Below are 19,162 nucleotides of genomic sequence, written 5' to 3'. Positions count from 1 at the left end.
GAAAATGGGAAAAACTCCACCTTCCAATTTTTTACCTGATGGAGCAGTAACCATAAGGAACGTCTCGACTTGAACATATTTTATAACGATTAAGGGCCCTAACGGTAAAATACAAACGCTTAGCTTTATGACAGTTCCTTAGGATTATTGCGGTCCGAATAATTATATTTGCACAGCTAGTGGCCGCTTTGGCCGAGGGATGGATTCTGGATTACTTAAAGAGTCACCGGACGTAACAATGAATTTGGCATAAATTTTCTTATCCTCCTGAAAATCTTATTTTTTGGCACTTGCAGTGTTTCCTACAAACACTCATTAATTGTTCTATATGGTAATTTGATATTTAAAAGGATTGAAAAAGAAGTTATTAACTTTTCTCTAAGTTAGTAAATGTATCTTTGTACAAAAAGCGTACACAATGGACTTAGCATAGATACAATTATCTTAAAATTAATTGAAAGTGTAGTACACGTACCTTACGATGTCTCTGCAAAAACAATGTAAAGATTTATTTTAGAAAAATTATGCCAATTTTCAAAATGACGAGGTGACTACGAACAAGACCCGCTCAAATATCACTTAACATTACACATAAATCTCGGCATTCAAGCTGAGTTCTAACTTCACTCATCCATGGGCCTGCATTATCATATTACATTATTATATTATAACGTAATATATTATTACATTAATTGTTATAAATTAATAATTAAATTACCAATAACTAAGTGAAAGTTCTTTTCCGATTTTTATGGTGCGGTGATTCAAGAAAAAATGAGTTTACGCGCGAGTAGGATGTTCCTCGTGTACAAGTAACAACGGTCCAGTTTGACGATGAAAAGTGATTTTTTCATTATCATACAATAAAATTTAATAATTTTTTAATTGCTGTTGTAAACTGATGCCTCCAATTCATTAAAATAATTCCGTAATGGCACATGAGTCAACGGAAGATTTGAATCGGCAGAGACTCATATTATTGTGCTTTGGAATACCAACGTTGTTTTGGTTTGCTAAGCGTAAAGGTAAACGAACTCCGGACAAAATATTATTGCCGTTATTTATAATCTCCAACCGGAGTTACATTTGAACTTTTTATAATAACACCTGTCGATACAAATAGACGAACGTGCTCCCTAGGAGAGTCATATAGTCGAATAGTTGAATATGAGGTGAATTGGTGTAGGGTGTGTAGATTGCTAAAGAAATATTCGATGGTGTTTAACAGTATATTTATTAACAATTCTCGCTTTCGACTCTTTACGTACAACTCTCGATTCCAACTGACGACTCTCATGTCACGACCGACATACTTCAAATTCGATGGACTGACGATGGAGATAAAGATGTGGCGGCACTCGGCGACAATGTATATCGCTGAAGTGCCTAATGAACCATCAACATCCCAACGGTCCTTCCGACGAAGGTTCTAGAAGGAAGAGCACGTGGCAACGGTCGCGAACGCCTAGCAAATGCATGGACGGTGGGGATGTTGAGGGATGACCAAAGGAAGTAATCGGATCCGATCGAAAGTCAAATCGTAAGAGCTTCGGTCTTGGAAAGTCACGTCTAGAGTTCGGAAGTGGATTGTAAAGTGGATTGTTGTTAGAAAAATAAAGTTTCTTTTTTTATTTTTCACCTCAAATATCTTTTTTATTTTTTTTTTTTTTTTTTGTTATTTTACGCGACACGTACAACTCTCGATTCCAATTGACGACTCTCACTTCTCGATTACAACTCCACTGTTTTCTTGATCCGACTCGTTTCTTTTTGTCACCCCTCAATATCCCCACTACGCAAGCGTTCGTTAGGCGTTCGCGACCGTTTGGCACGTACGCCTTCTTCCAAACATTCGGCAGAAGAACCGCAGGGATATCGATGGCTCATTAGGCCTGTCGGCACTTACGCTTCGATGATATATTTGTATCGACGAAACCGTTGGAAAGTTTTGTTGTCGAGTGCTGCTAAAAACAGTTAGAGAGTTGAATAGTAGCATTGAGCGGGCGACGATTACGACCGGCATACACTATCTCTGTACTTGTACTTACATTGATATTAATATAATTAACTATTACGATTTTATCACTCGTCTCTTTATTAAACATGCCAACACGTTGAATATCCACCTCAATTCATTACAATAATCGTTTCTATAATTTCGATATTTTTTAAGGAATTTTTTACGAATTTAAATTTACTTCTGAAGTACTAGTTTTTTTTACTTAAAACTGTGCTAATATATATCAAATGTCGGTTTATGACAAAAACAATTGTATTATTATAGTCAAACATGAAATTGACCAGTGGTCAAGAATGAGCACCCATTCCAAAAGGAAAAGAATCTATATAATGTTTCAATCTATTATCGTTCCAGATTTCCCGGAAATCTTTCTGCTAGATTTGTGATTTTTACGACCCATCATAATATTCTAGAGCGAGTTAGAAATTTTCTTAGCTTCATGCTAAGCATATACCGTTGTTTAACAATTATAAATCTAATATTTTTTCACACACACAACTCTATATTATTTTCTAATATAAGATTACATTAAAATAGTAATTTAGTTTGATTATTAATTTAATTACTTATGTTGTTTTATTCAATAACATCTGTAATTTATATTTAATATACGGTAGAATACCGTTTATTTGACTTATGTCTTTACTACATATTTGCGATTTCTCGTTCATATACTAGATTTCACGTTCAGATAAATGAGTTCAATGACAAGAAGTTTACTTACTCGAGTATTAATTAAAGTTTTATTTGAATAAACGGAGCGCGATCAAACCTGTGGTTCAAACGGACTTATAATTATAATTTTCGCGCTTCGACGTTATAAATTGTAGAGGGTATGAAAAATATATTTTTTTCAAGGTCGATACTTCAGAACGCGAGACAGAAGTCCCATATAATGTCACGTCTATGCTGTACTTACAATTAGTTAAATGTTTTATATCATTACCATTGGTGTCTTTAAGAGTGCAACACATTTTTATACTGGCTCAATCGTATATTGCCTTAAATGCGATTTTCGCTCCTATTATCAGTAGTCAAACTAGAACAAAAAATATGCTATACAATTTGTACATTTTACATATATCTCCACATTCTACATGCCATGCAGGACAAAAATATTCATACACTTGGAATGTAAACACATTTCACACCAAAAAGCTACATGAAAATACCATATTACACCATTTATGATACCAAATACCCTCCAGGAAAAGCACATGGAGGGGCCACGGTGATAATAAGAAACGATATCAAACACTATACATAGTCAAATTAGTCAGGAACACGAGCAAGCAACCACCGTTACAATACAAACAAACAGCAATTACTTTCAGATGTCAGCAGTATATGCACCACCGCGACACAAAATGGCATTATAAAAATGGGAACGGTATTTTCAATCCTTAGGTGACAAATACATCGCAGCGGGAGACTTCAATGCAAAGCACACGCTATGTGGCTGAAGAATTAACACACCTCGAGGTAAAACACTAGAGAAATATATTAGAACTAGTAATTTCAATTCCATTTCAAAATTCCTGACTTGCCTGATTTTGCAGTTATAAAAGGACTAAGCGCGAACAAATTAAAAATAACACCCAGTCTTGAGCTTAGCTACGATCGTACACCGATAATAATAAAATACACAAGCAAACCAATACTTTATCGCAAATCAGAGTCGCTTTGCAATAAAAGCACCAAATGGCAAACATTTAAAGAACTAATCGAGAGCAGAATCAACTGCAATATTCCACTAAAAACGCCCGAACACATCGAACAGGCAGTAACAACATTGACAGAAATTATACAAGAAGCAGTATGGGCAACTACTAATTATGAACCAAACAACAGGCAAACAAAAATAATTCCACCAGACATCTTTGACGAAAACAGAGAAAAAAGAAAAGCTAAAGCAAAATGGCAAAAACTTGGAATACGTGAAAACAAAAAACATGGAAAGGAAATAAAAAGTAAAATAAAAGATCATCATAATAACGAATTCTCAAAATTCATAGATTAACTCTCTGCACACGAAAATGCCAACTATTTCCTATCGAAAGCCACGAACAAAATAAAGAAGCCAGTAAAGCTAATCTCAGCAATCAGAAAAACAGACAACACATGGATCAGAAGCAACGAAGAACAAGCTGAAGTATTTTCCAACCACCTTTGTAAAACATTCACTCCACATAATATTAACAACAGTACCTCCAATTGTCGTACAGACATAGACGTGCAAAATACCTCAACTGACAAGCACTATACCATACCTGTATGAATAAAAATTAATGTCAGATCACCAATTTGGATTCAGAAACAAACACTCCACCACAGAACAGATGCACAGGCTTGTCAATGAAATTTTACTAGCAATATTATATACGAATATTATATACAAAACCCATATCAAAAGAAGGCTATGAAGAAAATATCCCAGCGACCTCGTCAAAGAAATATAATAGGCAAGCTGTAAGATGGTATCTCGCTAGGGGTAGCCATGCACGAGTTATATAGTAATAAAGTGTTATAAAAATTTACCAAGTGTCCAGATGGACGAATTCTAAAGCACAAATTAAAAAAAAAAAAAAAAATAAAAGAAAAAGGAATGTGGAAATAAAATGATCAATATTTTATATATTATTAAATTCATGCATTGTAATATTATAAATAATGTCAATGTTTATTATAGAATTGCATTATTTATATAAATGTCTCTTATGGTATATAATTACATATATTTGAATAATGTAGAAAATATTGTTCTTTTTATTTCTACATTCCAACTGTACGAACACTTGGTTTTCACTGTGCATACATACATGTATCTTGAATGTTATACATACTTTGCATGTATCATGTTTAATGTACGATATGTGCATAATGATCTTGTTAAGACGGCTTGTTAAAATCGTACTTACACATCTATTTAATCAATCTTAAAGTACAAATATTATACGTTTATATTTTTATATATTCGCGGGAGGATGTGCGCATGTACCATGTTGTACTGCTGAATTGTAGCCAATCAGGAAGCAGTGCTTCTTAAGCAATTCGAAATAATAGCGGTTAACCGACACGAGGCACCGCACAGTCGTTCTGTGGATTCGCACGTGGTCGGATGTGTGTCGTATCGAAGGATGCCTACAATGTGGATATATATCAGTTAGTAATGAATGCTAAACAAAAAGTTACAAAGTTAATCTGTTAAATTTTGATAGAAGAAAATGTATAAATACAAAAGATGTAACACTTGTTGATCGATCATTGATTTATTTAAGGTAAATATTTTATATGTGTTTATACAATTAAAGATTTTGCTTAAGTTATTCTAATATGAAACGGATATGTTTTACACAATTTAACCTAATTATTGCTGTATACTAAATATATCAAACTATATGTATCAAAGATAGATGGAAGAGATCGTAGATCTAGACGTGCGTATAAGACAAATAAACGTATAGTATGTATTATAAAATACGGAATTTATGTTCTTAATTCAATCATATTTTTATTAACTGTGTAGATAAGTTTCGTACCTTTCTATCTAATATTAATACACGACTACCTAGGAATATGTACAGAACCAAAGAAAATTAAGGAATAAAATACCTATTTGTGATTATTGGTATGGGCCTACATGACGATCGATAACGATTAACTTTCCAATTTTCATAGTTGAGTTTGCGATGCGATATACGAAATTTGTTTCATTTCTATCCTTATTGATGCAAGATAATGGGTTTCAAAGGTTCATTTTTAAATGTAAAACATTTTCTTTCTCCTCCTTTTTTTAATTAAAAGTTACAAATTTGCCATATTATCGTACTACCTTTTTACCATGTTTCATCATATTGTATAACAACAATAAAATTTCTTAGCTATAAAAAAATGAAAGGGCATCCCGATGTAAGTATTATATTAGCATGAAATATGTTCAAACAATGCTGAAAGCCATAAAGCGGTATGGACTAGATTTCAGGAGTATATGAAAATTGTATATATTTGCAAATATGTATATATATGTTTATATGATCTTCTTATATCATGGTCTTGTAAAGTTTTGCAATAAAATTACAATACCAATTTGTTTATGTTGCAGAATAAATAATGGGTGGCACCCATTTATCGACGTATTTACAGATTCTTATGGAATCTGAAGATGGAACTGCCAAGATTGTTTCAAATGTATTCCAGCAAGAGTTAATTATATCCATATTGCTGATATGTCACTGTTACATTTCATAAATTAAATTGTGAGTATAGATATAAAATTGTATTAGATATGAAGCAACAGGCAGAAAATCACTAATATTGATACATAGATTTTATAGCACATAGTTATATACACAAACGACAGTTGTTCAGTGGGTTAATATATGTTAAAACTCATCTTTATTTGTAATTAACATTAATATATGATAAGCAAGTATTGAAGTATTGAACCTTAGTTTGCTCTTCTACTTTTCGTCATAACTTATATGTACACTTATTGTTATTATTAAATGTACAATAATGTACACTTTCATTAATTTTAAAAACTTTCGACCCGCCAAGGGTTGTATCAAGTGAAATTATATTTTAATAATCCTAAAAAAATGTGACGCGCTGATGGTTGATTTTGTTTAAACATGTCAACGTTTCTTTTATAAATGCAATAATATTACAACATTGCAATGTTAAACTTGAGAATGTTCTTTTTTTATATAGAGCAGATCGCTTTAAAATTATTTTTTTTCTATATATTGTGAGACATTGATTATGGAATTCGTTAAGATTTTAAGAACAGAATTTGATTGATCAATGATTAACAGAAGAGTGTGCTTTAATCATGTATGTTAGGTAACAATCCATTAAAAAGTTTTAGCAAGTGAAAGAAGATATATCCTGAGAATATTTTGCGAAATTCTGAATATTATAGCTATAAATTCATTTATAACCTATCGATAAATTACGCTATAAAGGTAATGCAATTTTTTATTTTAACGCTGTAAGTTACTTGTTTTTATCAAATTTTTTCATATTTAAAAGCATTTGATGAAATTTAAACAAATAATGACAAAATATTGTAACATCTTAACTTAGTTGTATGCATTAAATATATAATTCAATACGATACTCTTAGAACATAATCATGTTTCAATTTTAATTGTTGTATTTATCTAACTTGCTTTAATTTCTTAGGGTGCTTAAAGTCTTTGGATCTCCAGAACCTTATGCATGGATTTTGTGTTATTCAACTAAACCTATTCTCCTGTAAGGTAAATCATTCTAAATTTTCTCTTACGTTGGTATGGTGAGTCTTTTTTTTATTATCTTTATTATGAAATGTATGTAATCATGCGTCCTCCTTTTTATTATGACGGATTTAAATGATGTATCGCATGCCTTTACCAATGAATGCTTACAAATGGCCATGATGCTGCTCGATACGATAAGCGCTGTATTAAAAATATAATTAAAAACATCGGACCAGCGAAGTGAGATCTCTATTTATAACGCGCTGCCTGCGTATAGAAAAGAGTAAAAATCACCGTGGCCTTGTCGCGGCTGGCGGTCAAACTCCGATTTGAAATTGTTTGTGTCGTGCATCCCAACTGTTAACGCCAATCGTTGCAATCTTGGATTCGCAGGTTGATCGCGCCATTTCGTTTAGCGAATGTTTTCCTTTGTTTCTTCGGGTAACTAATTGGTTACCCGATTTTATTTATTTCTTTTTTGGAATTCTTTGGTATATAGTTTACATAAACATAACGTATTCCTAAAAAATGTTCTCTTTGTTAAACGAACTGTCGATTTCTATACAACCTCCCCTGGTTATCTGGCGCACGCGTAACATTTCACGTACCGTTACCTGCGTTGCCATTCCACACTATTCGTATCCCTTTTTTTTATACCATTGCTTGAATATAGAATTATAGAAAACGTTTAAAAATTCAAAATACAGAAGTATAGAAAATATAAAAATAAAAAAATACAAAACTATTAAAATTACAGAAACTCTGATTAAACATTAGTACGTATATTCTACACTCGTTTTGTACTACATATACACTTTTTATATTATATACTTGAACCAAAATAGAATGTATAAAGTATATTTTATATAACATGCTTCATATCTCACTCGTTTCTTAATCATCACATTTGATCACAGACATTTTCCTTTCACAATTTCCTCAGGCTTTTCTTCTGAACCTTTACTCAGCTGTATATCATTTTTTACTTCCCTCTTTTTCTTTTCTCTCCCTCATACGAGGCGTGATCAAAAAGATCGTTGAATCTTTCTCTTATTTGAGAAAATATTTATTTGTTCGTCTATATTTAAGTTATTCCCTTTGAATATAATATATTTTTGCCAGCGTGTCTTCCAATCATTAACACATTTCTGAAATTACTTTCTTCTATAGTGCATAGTTCACATAACTATTTTTGTTTTATTTTTTCATTCTGGAGAATAACAAATAATCACAAGGGAGCGATCAGGTGAATATGGTGACTGTAAATGTTATTTTTTGCGAGAAACTCCCGAGTCAGTAGTGACGCATGAGCTGATGTGTTCTAGTAGTACAATTTCTACAAGTTTTCGAAACGTTCAAATAGTATTCCCTATGGATCGTAACATATTGCGATAAAAATTTATGAAACACAATACCGCGGTAATAGAAAAAAAAGCTGTGAGGAGGACTTGAACGTTTGATCTCACTGCCATGCTTCCCTCGGTCGTGGTTAACTTGAAAATTTCCATTGTGATACTTATGATTTTCATACAATAATGATAAGAGAATACAATAGAAATAGAAAAAATTCGAAATGCAAAAATATATTTACTTATTTCTTATACTAATATTATAATAAACTGTTGCATCCTATGTTGGATTAATAGAAAAATTAACAATTAAAAGTATGAATATTCATATTATTTAATAAAATAATAAAAATTTAACAGTAACATTTTTTTAATTCACGTCTTTCGGAAATTCAGTTGATATTTATAAATTGCGAATTTTATAATGTGTTCTTAAAAAGTGTACTTGGCGGAAAAAATAAATGTCATAGAAATAGTAATAGGAACCACAATGCGCTTCGCTTTATGTTTGTCTACGGTCAGGATTATATTATATGCCCGTGCCATGATGCGTTTATAGCGAAGAGAAAAACTGAACCAATATTCAAAGGTTTCGTATAAATCTTTATTTAATATCATGGACAGTCACGTATATAAAAAGAAAGCATAACAATAACGTTTTGTAGAGGTTAAGTTAACGTAAACAATTTTCATAAATTTTGAATTTATTTTTATTCATATGTAACAAAAAGTATTCATTGATTCGGGTTTGCGCAATATTTTTAACAGTATAACTTTTTAACTTTGAAATGTTTCTATTACTCTGTCCACAGTCCTTTAGTTTGTTGATTTCTATTAAGCGAAGGACTTGCCACAAGTGGGACTTCTACGTTTTGTTGGTATTTTAAAATATTAAGCATGCAATAAATATTATAAAATATTATAAAATATAAAATATTATAAAATGCAATGTTTCAGGAGAAGTTAAGACTTATTAAGACTGCTATTTTTATTATTTAAATCTATTAACACATTGTTGACTGGCAATTTTACTGAGAATTTATCTCATATCACCGGCTATTCTTCCATAATTGGATGTGGAAGTAAAACAATATAAATAAACTTTAGTAAATTTTATTTATTATTCAACTTACAATATTTCTTTTTCATATGATAAACAGTGTAACAATCACCTACGTGTAATGGTGCACTGTTAAGATATTGGAGGGATTGGGAAATACAAATAATTTACTTTATTCAGCACACAACAGTTATACACGTATCTTATACTCTGAAGACCTCGTTATCCTACTCGCACGCACGCTTGTTGTCAACCGACTCATCCAGCTGTTTCTTAACGACTGCCAATCGTCTTTTGTCTCAACTAAGGCCTGGACGCCCTCTGACGCTTACACACACATTCACATGTCCAATGTAAATGTATCATCTTCGTAACACGCCTCCTTACATTTATACTGTACACTTAATCGTATTTACATGCCTTATCGAATTACTTAACAGAAACTTTAACACTTATTGCTTTATTTACATTCCTCTTAGTTTACATTCATCCATGACCTAAACCTTTCGAATTTCTCTCTACACAATGCCTTCGTAAAAATATCCGCAGTATTTTCGTCTGTACTTACTTTAATTATATTTATCTTGTTTTCCTTTAAGCACTCGTGAACGTAGTGGTAATGAACTTTAATGTGTTTAGAGTTTTTTGTACAATTTCCGTACTTTGCTATACTTATCGCTCCAGAGTTATCCTCGTAAATTTTTACAGGGTTATCGTCTAGATTTACATTGAAGATTTTCATAATTTCTCTAATGGACATTAATTCAGTCACCGCTTCCGATAGAGCTACATACTCTGCATACGTTGAGGCTTTAGTCACACACCTCTGTTTTATAGACTTCCATCCAATTACATTTCCATACAATCTAATTACATATACAGAAGTCGATTTCCTATCTAAATGATCTCCTGCCCAATCAGCGTCCACATAACAATCTATCGTTTCACACTTTTCGTTCCTTTTATAATGTAACCTTAAATCTCTAGTCCGGTACAAATATTTCAGTATTCGCAAAGCATATTTAAAATGTGTCTCGCTACAACAATCTTGATATCTACTCAGATAATTCACAGTTTGACTTATATCGGGTCTAGTATTTACACTAATATACAGCAATGCGCCAATTAAATTCTTGTATCCAATATGTTCTCTATTTATCTCAGCTTTCTCAATTTTGAAGTTGGTCTCCATAGGTGTACAGTACAGTTTGCTGTTTTGTAATTTATATTTGTTTGCTAATGATTCAATGTATTTCCTTTGACTTAATCTCACTTCATTTTTGAAATAATCATACTCTATATTTATTCCAAGATATTCTTTCACTTCACCTAAATCTTTCATTTCAAATCTATCAGTTAATAACTTTTTTACACTTTGTATCTTCCTTTTGTTTTTAATACAAATTAACAAATCGTCTACATATATTAACAAATAAACAGCATTTTCTCCCTCTCCATGAGTATATAGGCACAACTCTATGTTATTCTTCTTAAAACCTAATCTCATCACATACTTATCGAAACACTCGTACCAGTCCCTCGGACTTTCTTTTAACCCATAAAGCGCTTTTGATAATTTACAAACTCTATTCGTTCCGTCCGCATATCCCTTTGGTTGATTTACATACACTTCCGAACTTACTTCACCATTTAAAAAGGCAGTTTCTACATCCATTTGCTCAATGATTAATCCATTTTGACAACAATATGATAGCAATATCTTAAAGGTCTGATTACTCGCTACTGGAGAATATATGTCATCGACTACGTTTCTTTGTTGAAATCCCCTTACCACTAATCTAGCCTTATACCTGTTATCTGATTTTCTCGTGTAAACCCATTTTACATCTAATACTTCTTTGTCTTTTACCCTTTCTACCAATTTCCAAGTTTTATTCTTATAGAGACATTCTATTTCCTTATCCATAGCCTGTTTCCAATCTTCGCTATTTTCACACCTAATCGCCTCCTCAAATGTACACGGGATATCTACTTTGCAATAATTTGCATAAATGTCACTAATATTTTCCTTTTCTGGATACCTTACTGGAGTTTTCTTATTACGTGTAGATCTCCTAGGTATGTTTAAGCATTCCGAACTATTATCATTTTCATCTTCTCTACTTTCTAACTGTTCCTTATTCGTGCTGTCCAATAAATAATTATCTTTGCTATCATCGCTATCTTCGTCTAATGAATTTTCCTCAAAACCGATACATTTTGTATCTGTTTCTATGACCTCTATATGTCTAGCTATTGTTATTTTCCCACCTAATAAGACTCTGTAACCTACTTTACTATATCCTAACAGAATTCCCATATCTGCCTTCTTGTCCCATTTGGAAACTCTTTTTTGTTCTGGCCTTTTTACAAACACTTTACTTCCATATAGATGTAAATTTTCGACATTTGGTTTTCTCCCGAAGAATATTTCAGAAGGTGTCTTTTTCTCTACAGTATTTGCTAGAATTCGATATTTCAAGTATGCCGCTGTACATACTATTTCCGGCCAGTACCTTTTATGTACTTTCGCTTCCGCTAACAAGCACCGCGCCATGTCCATCACTGTTCTATTATACCTTTCCGCTGTCCCGTTTAGTTGACGTACGTTTAGTTGATGATACCTTTATCCCTAGTAAATTTATAAATTCGATTATTTAAGTATTCTTTATCATTATCACATCTTAATATTTTTAACCTCTTTCCCGTTAAATTCTCGGCTCCATTTACAAACTGTACGAAAGAATCAAAGACTTCATCTTTTGATTTTATACAATAAATCCTAGCTACTTTACTATAATCGTCGATAAATGAGATAAAATATTTCTCTCCATTGAAACCGGTAGTCATAAAGGGACCGCACACGTCCGTATGAACAATTTCCATTATTCCTCTAGCCTTAGTTCGATTATTTTTGAAAGGTAAGTTATGCATTTTACTTTCTGTGCATACCCTACATTTCAAAAATTCCTTTTCAAATTTATTCGGTATGCCAGTCACTAGCTGCTCTTTACCCAAAATATTTAAGTATTTAAAATTTACGTGCCCTAACATCCTATGCCATCTTTCCTTCTTACTCATACCACTACGTTCGGCACTGTTTACTAAGTGCTCCTTTCCTTTCAATATACCTTTCATTCTATATGTCCCATTCTCTTTGAACGCTACAGCCGTAAGTCTATTGTCCTCATCTATTACTTTTGCAATAGTTCCTTTTGAAATAACCGTATTCTTATTATCTGTTAGTTTACCTAAACTGATCAAATTTGCGGACATTTCTTTCGCGTAAAATACTTTTCTCATATTTATTTTAGTTCGCTTTCCAAATGCTCTAAAAAAGTAGCTTACAACGTTTCCAACTTTTGTTGCTTTTACCGGTCTATTATCGCCTAAATATATATTTACTGGTTCTTTAAGGTCAATACATTTCACAAAATAATTTGTATTATTAATTATATGATCGGTACAACCGCTATCTAATAGCCATGCTATTTCGTTCTCACATATCTCATTCGTCTCGCTGTTGTGTGTTGCATGCGCCGTCGCTATGCATGTGCCTGCTCTGAGTTGCCATGCTCGCTCGTGCCGGTTGTTGATTGACGATGGAGGTTTCCACGTCCCCTTCTCGTTTTTCCTTTGTTTCCTTGTCCTCTGCTGCGACCACGTGTTGGCCCATGCCAGTAGCTGTTACTGCTTCGCGCTTGGACGCCATTTTGACACTCTCTCGCAAAGTGTCCTTCTCTTCCACATCTGAAGCATCCTTCCTCTTTTGCAGAAAAGGCTTTGGTTTGCATTTCTCCTCGATTGGACTTATTTCTCTTCTCCGCCATTTCAATTTTATTTTTCACATACGCTACCGTTTGATTTTCTTCTTTCGATGCATCTATTATGTCCGCTATGTAGCTGTATTCTTCTGGTAACGTATTCAGCATGTAATTTAGTTTTTCCCTCTCACTCACTTGTGCGCCCGCACCTTTTAATTCATTTATTAATTTTTCGAAATCGCTAAAAAACGATGCTGAATCACTGTAGTTATCCAGTCTTATCTTTTCCAATCTCCTTCTGCATACGATCTGTAGCGCCGTCGACTCTTTCAAGTATATTTCATCGAACTTTTTTACTATTCCGTACGCCGTTTTTTCCTCCCTAACATATTCCAATTGTCTATTTGTTATGACACTGTAAATTATATTTATCGCTTTCAGATCCTTTTTGTCCCAGTCTGGATTATCTGTTTCGGTCTTCACTCTCGTTATAACAATATCACATTGTTACGACCGTTCGCGGAGAGACGCGATCGCTAGGAAAACGCGTCAGCGAGAGGCGTAAATTCTCGCTACGATTCTGTTAATCGACGCCGCGAAATAGTCGTTCCTCTGTTTCGATTAGGATAACAGAGGTGGTTTAATGAATGTAACACTGTATTCACAGGTTAACATAAATTAATATATTTAACAGTAATATAATGAACAAGCCACAAACTGTTTTACACTGAATAAGGTAATATACTATAGAAAGTTGATTCGACTGTACAACAGCTTTCAATGAATTCGTTAGACTTTATGATTTTTATTTTGCTCGTCAGATCTCTCGATATGTATCGTTCGACTCGTCAGAAAGGACTGTCGCCTTTCGATCATTCCTTTGTCTTGTTTGGAAGATGACCTCCACTATGCTCGGGTCACGCCACTGATCACGCCATGATCACGCGTGTCACCTTCTTGTGTGGAAACGTAACGGACAAAATTCGACGTTTCTAGAGCTCGCTGCTTGGCGACAACTATGCGCTTGTCGATACATCGTATATGATCCGCCGGGCACATAAGACGATCTGCCTGCGACCCTGTAGGACAGCGAGCGACGGTTAAGAATACGGCCTATGGAAGGCCTCGTGGCGTAACACACATTCCTTATACTTCAGAAACATTGTTATTCTCTGCTTCCACATACCGTAATCCTCACCATCGAATCCTATATATCGAATATAGGTATCATGATTTCCGATCTCTCCATTTTAATTGATTCCTTATATCTTACTCAAGCGTTCCCACGTGCTCGAAGTATATCTTTTCTCTTCTTTCTTTGAACGTTTCTTCCCTATGTTAAGATATTGGAGGGATTCGGAAATACAAATAATTTACTTTATTCAGCACACGACAGTTATACACATATCTCATACTCTGCAGACCTCGTTATCCTACTCGCACGCACGCTTGTTGTCAACCGACTCTTCCAGCTGTTTCTTAACGACTGCCAATCGTCTTTTGTCTCAACTAAGGCCTGGACGCCCTCTGACGCTTACACACACATTCACATGTCCAATGTAAATGTATCATCTTCCTAACATGCACAACAGATTTTGCAAATATATCTAGTTTCACTGCGTTTTCCTTTTGAAGAGCACACTCTACACGCTCTAGTCGGATGTGTTTTTCTGCCAGTGACTATTTTTTCTAAGACGTGGTCTCTTAGTTGTGCGGAATGCCTGTAGGGTGGATCATTGTACCGAGCTGTTTTAGAAATTCAAGAAGTATCATGTGCAATGCTGCATTCCTTGAAATCCACAGTTATCCATTCTCTAGCTACTTCCAGTGGAAATTTTTTGTATCTTGTTTTATTTTCTGGCAGATAGGTACAGTACATTTTATATGCATTGAACAAGGTGCAGTTTATCAGAAATAATGCTAATTTTTTGGACCACTTTAAAGTTTTTCGTAAAACTGCTGTACTGCTGTTCGCCAAATACTGATCTGCACGATCTACCCCTTTCATGTGCTTATTATATTGTAATATGCGCGTAGGTTTAATGATATTTTGGTGGCCTAATATCAAATTCACTATCTTCTGATACAGTATCATTTTCCAAGTCACCACAATTTGATTCACAGTCACTCGGACAATCAGATAAGTACGTTCCGTCATCGTTGAATTTTTTTTTTTTTATAACAAAGGACGCAACTTGACGGGTCTTATCAGCGAAAGACACAGCTTGAGCGGAAAAAAGCGGATCACGAGTTTACTCGTGACCGGTCCGCGGCTACGTTTGGCCACGAAAACACGAGTCAACTCGTGACCGGTCAACAATGTGTTAATATACTGGTATATCTTGGAAAATAATTTAATATTAATTTACTCTTTTGCGCGTTTGAGCCTGAAAATCGGATGAAAGAAAAAGCTTTATAAAGGTTGTTCTCATAATACAATGTTTTTAGGACTATCTTACATGACAAAACATTTTTGTACATTTTATTTGCATTGAAATCTATGAATAATAATTTTCTAAATAAACTATGGAAAGCACGCACAAGCATTTAATCTCACACGTCTTTTTCTTCATCACTATTTCCTCATTTATATTTCTTTTAAACTTTATGGTACACAGACGAAATAAACGACAGTATGCAAGTTATATCCTTCAGTTTCGCAGTTGGGCGTGTATGCAACGATTACGAAAATTTTCTGTGTCATAGCTCTCCTTTGTACAAAAATTGTAATATGTAAGGGAAACAATCATTTATAGACACGTTCATAGTGCAAGCAGGAATGTTGTGACATAGCTCTCTCTTGCAGTGGGCCCTTTAATTTTCTGTAATGATAGGGATAGATTCTATCCCATTGTTCATTTATTCTCTCATATAATTCAATGACGGATAATGGTAGAGAATCAAAGAATGTATTTATGTACTTGTGTGTCTAGTCAATTCTTTACACTTTTAGTGGTATGTTTGGAGTCTTAATCGTGTTGAAATACAATGCTCTCTTCGGAATACGGTATATTTTCGACAGTACCTAGTAAATCTTTCCATAAAATGTCTTTATGCACCTTTATGATCCTGTAGCATCGTTATCAACGGAGGTTACGAGGAAGCGAAGTTGCTAACATATAGTTGTGTTCTAGCAGAGTGGCATTTCAGCCGATTGTCCCTATCCTGTCTCAGCATGCGGGTATCGCCTGCGGCCTTTTCTTCCTTTCTCCTTCTGCCCTTCGTTTTCCTCATTTCCTTCTCAACCGCTACCTCTCCCTCTTCGTCTTATTCTCCTACTAGTACAACAACCGAGAACGGCAATGCAGTAGAGTCAAGTAAATGCGTATACTTTGAGCGGATGCTTTTGTGCTGCGCGATCGCGATTAGGTGTAGTATATCATTGCTGTAACAGTCCCATTGGTGGTTTTTGGAATTTTGTACACGTTAAGATTTAAACTCCTTCGGCGGTCAAGGCGAAAGTTGAAAACTACCGAGTCCAATTTAAGTAGATAGTATCGCAGATATTCGAACGTGGCCGTCGAATTTTAAATGTTAAAAGGGAGACGCGGCGAGATAATAGATGACTGGAATACAAGAAACATGGTAAAATTTTGGAGAATGACTAACTGCCGAAAAGTTTTGAAATTGCAAATTCAGCCGATTTAATATTAATAATTGCTGCGAAGCATAGTGCGGTAACGTCTATTGCGATATTTTGCTGTTGATGGCTCCCTGTAATACGGTACGTGAATGCAAGAACATCTGCGATACTACATGAACGCTTGACTTGAATTCGAAAAAGATAAATAAATACTCTTCTGGTTTCATCAAGTGAAACATTCCTGAAAGTCGTCTAATTCATTCGGAACGAACCGCAGGAGGGTACCGAACCTAATAGATCGGTGGCCTTTGGATATGGCGGATCCAAGCAAGGATCTCATTTTCAGGCATTTAGATGTATCAGAAAACTGGATTTATTCCATTGGATTTATTATTGACGTATAAAACCCACGTTTTGGTCCTAAGATGGCCGATAGATGCACTGAACTCCCCGGAAAATGAGCTGATCACGTGTCAGGTTTGAAAGACTAGGGCTAAAACTTTAAATTAGTTGAGAACCAAGAACCAACCATCAGAATGTCGAAAAGGAAAGCGGACCTCAAACAGGGAATCTAATCTCCGTAGTGCAAATAAAGAACACAAGGAAAAAAGAAGGAAGAGTGACAGAGGGAAGGAAGCATAGAAGCCAAATCAAGCGGAAGATTCGTCAAAAAAGAGATGAAAGTGATAATAAGGAAGACAATTTAGAATATTATTGTATTATTTCTTGTGAGGTGTATTTCAAATCATAGCTCAGAGAAGAAAGCTAAAAAAAAAAAAAAAAGGAAGGACAACAGAAGAAAGAAAAATGAAGTCTGATACGTTTATCCAAACTGTGATCTTGATCAGATGTGTGATGATTTTTGAATTCGTTTCTCTAGAAGCCTTAATAGAAGGCGCTAGGAAACTCAATTGGTCACTTAGACTGATCAGACTTGTGGATATTGTACAAAATTCTCTCTCAAAATGCATGATGTCAGTCTGAAAAATTCATTTTTCAAGTCAAGTTAATTGAATTCGAATGAGAGAAGAATACAACAACAAGAAAGAAGAATACACCATGGATTACTCAGATTTGGTGTCTACGATTCGGGACAAGAAATAGCTATTATAATTACGATTACAACTTATTCTCGCACATTAAATAAAATTCCATTTAAGGTTGTATGGAGCCCTAATGGTCCACATAATCTAAGGATTGAATAAATAAAAAATGAAGTTAAATAAGAAAAAAATGTTCACCATAAAGTAGTCACAGTTATGAAAAAAGGTTACTGTTTTGTCGGATATATTTTCCATGAGACGTTTCCATCTTACGATCAGTAATAATATGAGAAAGAAGAAGTATCCGAAACTTAATGAAACTAAATGAAAAGTGATTTTGATACGGAGCAGGTAATTTCGAATAGCTGTATTCCAATCTATCTTCATTTTATACTTCACAAATTAAAAAAGCAAGTGCATAATAAAATTATTTTCTCTTATCATCTATTCAGGCAAAACATGAAAATACAGTATATAAACATGAAATAACGGTATAGGAACAGTCATGTTAGGCAAATATAAATTCTGAGTCTTGAAACAGAGTCCTTACAGTACACATGAAACACTACAACCCATTCTTCTCTTGTTTTGTCTTCGCTGTAGTTCACATTGTAGAAGAGACACACAGCATTCTCATTTTAGCTTTTCCTGTTGCCACAAATGTTGATTCTATTTTATCCGATTAATCAGAGACATGATCACGATTAATGTCGGAGTCTGAAGATCCACTATCCGAAACATTTTTCCTTTCTCTTTTTCCTATTGTCTTCCTTTTTTCTTTTCCTATTCCTTGGTTTTCTCCTATTTTTTTATTTTTCTTCTATTCTGTGTTACCTCCAGCTCGTTTCTGTAAGAAGAAGCTTTTTTGTGTTTGTTAAGGAAGAAGTAATCAAAATCATATTATTACATAGGTTTGTGTTTTGATACATTAATTGATTCACACAGATCAGTGTTGTATGCTCTGTATTTCACCACCATGTACAGCCATTACAACACACCGGATACTGAGATAAAAACCGTGGCGGACAGGGGAAAAAACAAAAGAGAACCGCAAGCAGTTGTACCAACTCTGGATGTAGAAACCAGTGATCATACCAACATGA

At 34.1% G+C, this 19,162-nt stretch overlaps 2 long non-coding RNA genes across 2 annotated transcripts; both read left to right on the top strand.

Annotated features, from left to right (window-relative positions):
- Positions 1 to 5,032: 5,032 nt before the first annotated feature.
- LOC138188111 (uncharacterized) lies at positions 5,033 to 7,328 on the top strand. Its single transcript, XR_011175367.1, has 3 exons — positions 5,033 to 5,298; positions 6,123 to 6,276; positions 7,205 to 7,328. It is a non-coding gene; the product is annotated as an uncharacterized LOC138188111 (long non-coding RNA).
- Positions 7,329 to 15,121: 7,793 nt separating this feature from the next.
- LOC138188112 (uncharacterized) lies at positions 15,122 to 15,610 on the top strand. Its single transcript, XR_011175368.1, has 2 exons — positions 15,122 to 15,260; positions 15,302 to 15,610. It is a non-coding gene; the product is annotated as an uncharacterized LOC138188112 (long non-coding RNA).
- Positions 15,611 to 19,162: the final 3,552 nt, after the last annotated feature.

This window comes from Bombus flavifrons, chromosome 16 (genome assembly GCF_040668555.2).
Source record: "Bombus flavifrons isolate JBK064 chromosome 16, iyBomFlav1_principal, whole genome shotgun sequence".
Lineage (NCBI taxonomy): Eukaryota > Metazoa > Arthropoda > Insecta > Hymenoptera > Apidae > Bombus > Bombus flavifrons.
This window is presented reverse-complemented; position numbering and strand designations above follow the sequence as displayed.